The sequence below is a fragment of the Ananas comosus genome, linkage group 18 (assembly GCF_001540865.1).
Source record: "Ananas comosus cultivar F153 linkage group 18, ASM154086v1, whole genome shotgun sequence".
In the NCBI taxonomy this organism is placed as follows: domain Eukaryota; kingdom Viridiplantae; phylum Streptophyta; class Magnoliopsida; order Poales; family Bromeliaceae; genus Ananas; species Ananas comosus.
Window position 1 is genome coordinate 9,895,597 of NC_033638.1, and position 9,021 is coordinate 9,904,617.

The following is a 9,021-nucleotide window of genomic DNA, read 5'->3' on the forward strand; positions in this document are numbered from 1 at the left end:
GATCAAAGTATAGGCAAACATTCTGCCATAATCTCAGCAGCACGTTCAATCTCCTTCTCTGAAATGATCAACGGCGGTACAAGCCAAACAACATATCCCTTCCCCGCAGTGTGCATCAAAAGATAAAAATTAACAAAAAGAACAACACCGTACAAATTAAACCACACAAATTATATCAATGTACACTACTACAATGACTTGAAGAAAGGGAGAAAGAAGTTCTAGTTTTTTAAAATGTAAAAAACTACAGAGCAAAGGTTTGAGGATAAAATGTGTTCCATATAACCAAGGATAATATCCAGTACACCAAAATTAGAGTTTAGAGGTTACAGTCCAATGTCCTGGCATCAATCTATAAACCCCAAAATGTATACTAAAAAGAGTGAGAAACAACAAAGGAGTTGACGAGATTGTTCAACTGCAAGATTCAGCTCACAGCAATAAAAAAAAATACAAAAAAAGACACTATGTTAGACAGTCACTTATTTACTTCGAACAGGTGAGTAGAAACCTAAAAACTCCATCGTCCAGATGCAGAATGAATGTTACCTAACTTGTACCAGCATCAAGTACAGGCAAACATTCAACAATAATCTCGGCAGCCTGTTTGAGTTCCTTCTCTGAGATGATCAGCGACGGTTCAAGCCAACCACATGTCCCCTCCCAGCAACGAGCACCAGAAGCCCGGCTTCTCAACAAGCGTCGACGAGGGGAAAAACCTCCACATCAAATTCAACACTGACCATAAGGCCGATTCCTCGCACCTCTTTCACGTGGGGGTTCCCTTGCAGCTTCTCATTGAGGAGCTCTTTCAGATAGAAGCCTTTCTTCCTCACGCTGGCCAAAAAGCCATGCTCGTGGATCTTGTGGAGCACGGCTAGGGTTGCCTGGGAGACCAGAGTGTTGACACTAAAAGTGTTTCTGTGGTAGTGTTGGTAGCCGGAGGCTATGGCGCCGAAAGTGCTTCTGTGGTAGCGAAAGCCGGAAGCTATGGCAGCAGACACCCTTTCGGTGAGTAAGACAACGCCGATCGGCAGAGCACCGGCAAGTGGCTGAGCAAGAGTCATAATGTCGGGCTCCACGTCGAAGGCCTCGTGGGCCCACAAATGGCCCGTTCGTCCCACCCCGCACTGAATCTGCCATTTATTTTGGAAAAGCACACGATGAAATGACGATAAAACTATTTTAACAATTCTACATGGACAAGGCTACATAGCATGGAGAATAACTGATTAACTGAACGAGATAGATTTCATGACACAAAGAGATTAATGATTTAATTAAGCAAGTTTTTTTTTTAGTTAACTGAGATCTAGCAAAAAGAAGTAGAATTAATTTTATAATAATAAACAGATCCAAGCAGCGCAAACCTTATCAAAGACTAAGAGAGCTCCCGCGTCATCGCAGAATGTACGCAGCGCCTGCAAGAAATCTTTCGTGGCAGTATATATTCCACCCTCGCCCTGAACAGGCTCCACAAAAACAGCGGTCGTCTTGCCCTTTTGTATCGTTCTTTTCGCCTCTTCGATACTTTCGTACTGGACGAATGTCACACTGGGCATGACCAGCTCAAAAGGTTCGTGGAATCTCTCCTCACTTGTCAGGGCAAGTGCGCCCATTGTAGTTCCGTGAAAACTCCGGGTGAACGCAACGAACTCGGTAGCAGGAACTTGATGCACAAATCTTTTGGAACTTTCTTGAAATGTCGATGGCCACTTCATTTGCTTCGGTTCCAGAGTCTGCGAAGAACACGCGGTCCGCAAAGGAGCATTCCACGAGACGCTTTGCAAGAGTAATCTGAGGCAAAAATATTTCATATCTTAACCTAGAGACACTTTGCAAGAGTAATCTGAGGCAAAAAATAATTCATATCTTAACCTAGAATGCTAGATCGACAGAAATTATCACGAATGGGCACCTTACCTTATGATGATAATTAAAGCATCTATGGAACGATAGAGATTCCATTTAACTTAGGTTGATCTAAGCCGAAGGCAGACCTAAGTCAAGGTAACCCTTCTTTGAAACACTTTGGTATTGCTACTAGATCTGAATACAAATAATGAATCAGAGCACATGGAGCTAGCTCATTATCTTCCTGTAAAGAAAAAATAGGGTGGACTAGGACTAACTGATCTTTACATCAGTTGATGAAAGAGCCTAATGCAACAAACAGAACGCATGTTGGGTCTTTGAAACAGTTCGAATCATTTCGATAATAATAAGTTTGATCGGTTTCACCGAGAAGGTCTACAAAAAAATTATGTTTTGGTGGCATATATTATTATTGCTAAAAGAGATAAAATTGATGCTAAAATTATTAGCAACATATAGTATTTAGTGTTGCCTATGCCACAGTTGGTGAATCCTTTACCGACATTTGAGTGAAATGTTACTAATATTAAGCATAAGGAGGCACATAACAAGTGTTGCTATATAAGTAGATTTTGCAACATTTATTATATGTTGGTATAACTAATCATTTCCAACATTACTAAATGTTGCTAATCTTATTATAATTTAACCATTTCCAACAATTGTAAATGTTGCTAATGTTGGTATAAATTAACTATTCCCAACATTACTAAATGTTGCTAATCTTATTATAATTTAACCATTTCCAACAATTGTAAATGTTGCTAATGTTGGTATAAATTAACTATTCCCAACATTACTAAATGTTGCTAATCTTATTATAATTTAACCATTTCCAACAATTGTAAATGTTGCTAATGTTGGTATAAATTAACTATTCCCAACATTACTAAATGTTGCTAATCTTATTATAATTTAACCATTTCCAACAATTGTAAATGTTGCTAATGTTGGTATAAATTAACTATTCCCAACATTACTAAATGTTGCTAATCTTATTATAATTTAACATTTCCAACAATTGTAAATGTTGCTAATGTTGTATAAATTAATATCCCAACATCTAAATTCAAATGTTACTAAATAGTATACTAATTTTTAAATATTGAATAATAGATAATGAATTAAAAATAACAAATAATATTTTAGCTAATTGACATTCAATAATAAACTATTATGCATGTAAAATTACAAGATCAATTAAACTTACAATACATAAAAGTACAATTCAATCAAACATATCACAAATTGCATATTTAACTCAAAAGATCCAACTACAAAAGTAGATGGGTTCAAATTAGTAGAGCAATTCAATCAAACATATCATAAAAGTGTTCTTCAATATATAAGTAAAACATATAAATGAAAAGAAAAAAAATAAATATTAAGAATCTGCAACTTATATTAATATCAGATTTGATAAAAACAAAAAAGATTTAGATCGTCGGCTGAGAAAATACTGGAATGAGAATCGAGAAAGAGAAAAAAAAANACTAAATGTTGCTAATCTTATTATAATTTAACCATTTCCAACAATTGTAAATGTTGCTAATGTTGGTATAAATTAACTATTCCCAACATTACTAAATGTTGCTAATCTTATTATAATTTAACCATTTCCAACAATTGTAAATGTTGCTAATGTTGGTATAAATTAACTATTCCCAACATTACTAAATGTTGCTAATGTCGATATAAAGCAACCACTCCCAACATTACTAAATGTTGCGATTTATTTATAATTTAATATCCAACATCTAAATTCAAATGTCACTAAATAGTATACTAATTTTTAAATATTGAATAATAAATAATGCATTAAAAAATAACAAATAATATTTTAGCTAATTGACATTCAATAATAAATTATTTATGCATATAAAATTACAAGATCAATGAAAGTTACAGTATATAAAAGCACAATTCAATCAAACATATCACTAATTGCATATTTAACTCAAAAGATCCAATTACAAAAGTAGATGGGTTCAAATTAGTAGAACAATTCAACCAAACATATCATAAAAGTGTTCTTCAATATATAAGTAATACATATAAAAGTGATCATAACAAAATTATAAGAAATGTGCTCCACATCTTTTTGATTCCAACAGGTTCAAAACGTATAGCGCGGAGATGAACACAATATCATGCCAAAATATCACAAGATTATACATCTACTATGCCAAAATATTCCAAGATTATACATCTACTGTGCCAAAATACCCCAAGATTATATTTGTTAAATACATGTCCTGCAATATAAGTAGTAATATATAAAAGTGATAATCACAAAATTATAAGAAATGTGCTCCATGTCTTTTTGATTCCAACAGATTCAAAATATATGGCGCGGAGATGAACACAACATCATGCACTACTTGCACTTAACCAGTAAAAAGAACAAAGAGCAAATTAAACATATATATATATATAATAGGTTATAAATAATGAAAGATAATTGAAAAAGTAAAATATGGTTGAGATAACTTATTCTTACAAAAGTATATGACCAAGCAACAGTTGCTCCAACAGCATCTCCAATAGTTTGATAGCTACTATATGGTCTAAATAGCAGTTCATTGCATACTATTGGCACATCAATTTGAATCTCCCAACACTGTGGTCCTAATTCAAACCCACCTACTTTTGTAGTTGGATCTTTACTCAAAAGATAACCTTGTGCTACATGATTGTGAGGTTTTTGTAAACTCCTCAAGTAAACTTCAGTTCCAATCTAACAAGAAGTAAATAAACAAATATAGTAATTTAAACTTATATATATTGTAGAGAAAAAAATCTTCATAATAGAATAAAAAGAATAAGAGCTAGAAGATAACCATAATATTTGATACAGCTTGGACTCTCTTTGAGATATTCTTAGCTCGATACACCTACGATATAAATAGAATTAACAATTTTTAGATTCTAAGATTAGTTTATGCCTTTAAAAAAATAAAAACAAAACAACTAGCGATTTCACTTTGTCAAAAATAGAAATTAAATTAACTAACAAAATAGGCACCTATTAATAATCTTCCTGTCATCTAAAATTGGTTAGCAAAATATTAGAACTAACTAATTAATTTTGGTTGAAAATTTCAAGCTTTAGCAAGATTACTCAAGAAAAGCCATTTGTGATGATAAAATACCTGAGCTGGTGGTGCTTCATAACTAGAATGAGAAGAGGTTGCCTGATTATTAGGAGATGATCCATTATGAGAAAAATCGGTGCATTTTTAGATTGGAGAGAAAAAGTTAGATGATATATTAGTTTTTTATATACATCATAAAAATTAAAATTACTTATAAATTATGCTTACTAGTTTGAGGTCTTGTGGAATGCATGATATTCCTTCTCCTAGTATGCAATGGTCTTGAGGCCTTTTACCTATTGATTCTATCCATGCCTTCATTGTTATCATTTCCCTGTGTATATCTTCATATTTTTGTCTCATATCTGCTAATTCTGATTTCATTACACGCTTCTCCTCCTCGACTCCTTTTCTGATCTTAGAAAGCATTCGAATATAATCAGCACGAGTTGTTTTTGATTTTCAAAGTTTATCTGGAATAGGACCCAATCCATGACAATGAAGTTGAGTACTTTTCTCTTGAAGTAGCAACGATAAAAGGTCATTTCGGGATGGATCTCTTTGTGCTAAATTTTGAGACCACATAATCACTTTGCATATTGCTGGTGAGTCAAGGTTACTATATCATAGCTCCATAGTTACGAGATTATAAAAATCAAATTACTAATTAATTTGATAACAACATTGACATGATCAGTAATACTCAAGAGGATCTTACGATATCGATATAGCTGGATCTAATTAATAATATAATTTCTTTCGTATACGATCCGCCTTAGTTGATTACTCCTTTGGTCTTCTAGTTTGTTGACTAAGCCTAATTAATTAATGCTTGTGTACTCTTTTTGTCTCTATAGTAAAGCGGGGTCTCAAAATCCACATTTTTTCCACGGAGTCCCCTATCAATAGAGTGATTTTTACTATTGACAGAATTAAAATATATATTAAATTCAATCATTATATGCATAACAAATCATCATATGAAAATTTACAGTTTTTTAATTTTTATATGTTAATGAGGAAGGACCACTACTAATATCAAGTCAACATAGTGTGAGATGCAATAATAAAGGTTGTTAGCTACATATTGACTTGATTTTTTAACTACATCTGAGGGTAAAATGAGTCGGCTTTTTTTGCATTAGGTAGGTATTGACATTTCCTTGCTATTAGGTTAGGAAAGTTCTTTGCATCGTCCCAAAAAAGGGCTCGCTATATATAAGTTGCTGATGTGTTGTTAAATTTATGTGACATCTTATACTGCGAGTATGAATTAATGAACTAAAGCATTTTACATCATGTGTGTTACTATATATATATCAACAGCTCATGAGAAATGATATTCCGAAAAATCGCCAGGGTACTCGTTTGTTTATATCCCCCTCATATATCCATATCCAGGTTGTTCATTGTTGAGACTTATTGTCCAAATGTGCATTAATTATACAAAAAGAGCACAACGAATCCGAAAATATTGAATTTTGGCTTGGCTAGAATTACCGGGTAGAATGAAAACCATGCTCTTACGAAAAGGGTCGTGGAAAACTTAATAAGAAACTTTTCTTCCTCAATCACATACTTAGTGATTCTTATTATAACAATCTTTTGGTTTACTATTCAATTATGAGCTTTACTTTTAGAAGCCATAAATAGACATATAGGCTTTACAATATTATCCTTGCAAAAAAATTTTCTTATATATATATATCACTAAAATTTGAGTTTTATAGGAAATACTCAAATATTCAATTCCTTAATAATAGGATCCATTCACTTAATTATACAAGAAATTAATTTTTATGAAAGGAACCTAACACCAAAATTTAATTAATTCCTAAAAACCTATATGCAAAACTAGTTTAAAAAAAATCTTAATATAAAAGAGAAAAATTAAAAAAAAATATAGAACAGGAAAAATGAAACAGAGAAAAAAATTCATAGCATACGGGTGCCAAAGAAGGTATGTGGAACGGGAATGTTGTAGGTATTCCAACGTACCGGTGCCATAGTGGTCGCAAAGCATATGGAGAGGTAGACGGCGATGATGTGGTTAGAAGCGACGCCGACGGCAAGTGGGGGCACGGCAAGGTCGACGGCGATGATGTGGTTAGAAGTGACGCCGACGGCAAGTGGGGGCACGGCAAGGTCGACGACGATGATGTGGTTAGAAGCGACGCCGACGGCAAGTAAGCCCACGGCAAAATCGACGGCGATGATGTGGTTAGAAGCTATGCCGACGGCAAGTGGGCCCACGGCAAGGTCAGCGAGGTGGATGGCGAAGAGGTCGGAAATGGCATGCAAGATGTAGGCGTAGTGGATGCAGGAATAGCAAAATAATTAAGAAAGGTGATGCGTTGATGGCAAGATACAGGCGTAGTAGATGTGGGACAAAAATTTGCAGGGAAGCGTGCCCAAACTAATTAGTTTGGGCACGCTGCCGGATGGGCGCCGCGTGTGTCGCGGCGCCCATCCCAGCCGCTCTCTTCCCCCCTCTCTTTCTCTCTTTCTAAAAAAGGGCCCCAACTTTTTTTTTTTTTTCTTTTTTTCAATGGTTGTGATGGGCGCCGCGAACACGCGGCGCCATCCGCGCGTGCCCAAATAATTATTTATATTTGTCTTACATTTTGGAAATTTAATTAAAATGTAGATTAATATATGATATGTTGACCTAAAATATTATAATTTTTTAAAAATAAAATGTTGCTTAGATTCTTAATTTAGCATTATTTAGTCTAAATGTTACTAAATAATTTTAGATTGTAATACTTATAAAATTTTGTTGCCGAAAAAATAATTTTTTAGTGTATTTTGTATATATGTTTCAAGTTATATGATCTTAATCATAAAAACTTGTTGTAGTGTATAGCCTAATACATTTTATTTGTCTATTTTTGTACCGACTTCTAGTTTAGTTTAGTATAGTTTCCATTTCAACAAACAACAGAATAAAAAGAAAACCCTAGAAATTCATGGACAAAGGGATTATAAAAGAGAAAACCCTCGAAAGAAGAAAAAAAGAGCCCAGTGTAACATAACGAATGCCATAGCCTAAACCTAAGAAAAGTAACATAATGAACGAATTTGTCTATTTTTGTTTTGTTTAGGTACAGCTATCACTTCGTATGCATAAAAAAAAAATTTATATACGCGTGTCTGTCGGCGTGCCTGAAAAAACGTGTAATTCGGGGCGTGACAGTCGGAGAGGAAAAAAAAGAAAAAGAAATGGGTCGTAAAGCTGACTCGGCGGTGTCGGAGGCGAGAAAGGCTTGAGGGGGCGAGGGCGAGGGCGTGAGGGGCAAAGGTGGTTTGTTTCCGCTTCCGCGTCAGTCGCCTTCTTCGGAAAGAAAAAAAAAAAANAGAGAAATGTATAAGAGCATTTTAATCAGTTTGCTGAAAATCGGGACTGAATCTACAAAATCGAAAAAGTCGGCCCAGTTTTGTAAAAGCTAAAAACTTATGGATTTTTATGCAAAATGGCCTTATTTTAATTTAAAATAAATTTTAAATTAAAAAATTTACAATTTACAATTTAAATTTTTAAATTTAAATATAAAATTTTTGTTTCAAATTTAAAATCTAAATTTAAAATGTGACATTTAAAATTTAAAATTCAAAATTTTACATTTTAAATTTTAAATATAAAATTTGAAATTTTAAAATTTAAAATTTGAATATTTAAAATTTTTTAAATAAAATATAAATTTTTAATTTTTAATTTTAAAAATTTAAAATTTGTAATTTGAATAATTAAGATACTTCATTATTAAATTTTTAAAATTTTAATTAAATTTTAAATTCTAATTTCAAATTTAACTTTTATCTTAAATTATAATTTTGAAATTTAATATCTAAATTTTAAATTTTAAAAGTTAAAAATTAAAAATTCAGAAATAAATTTAAAATTCAAAAATAAATTTAAATTTTTAAATTTTAAATATAAGCTTTGAATTGAAAATTAAAGTAAAATTTTAAAGTTTGAGTTCAAAATGAGGCTCGGATTTCTAGAAGTAGGTTTTAGCTGTTTCTTATTTTGGAACTCAAATATCATAAA

General features: G+C 32.7%; 1 pseudogene; it reads right to left on the reverse strand.

Annotated features, from left to right (window-relative positions):
- Positions 292-7,510, reverse strand: LOC109724310 (annotated as a pseudogene).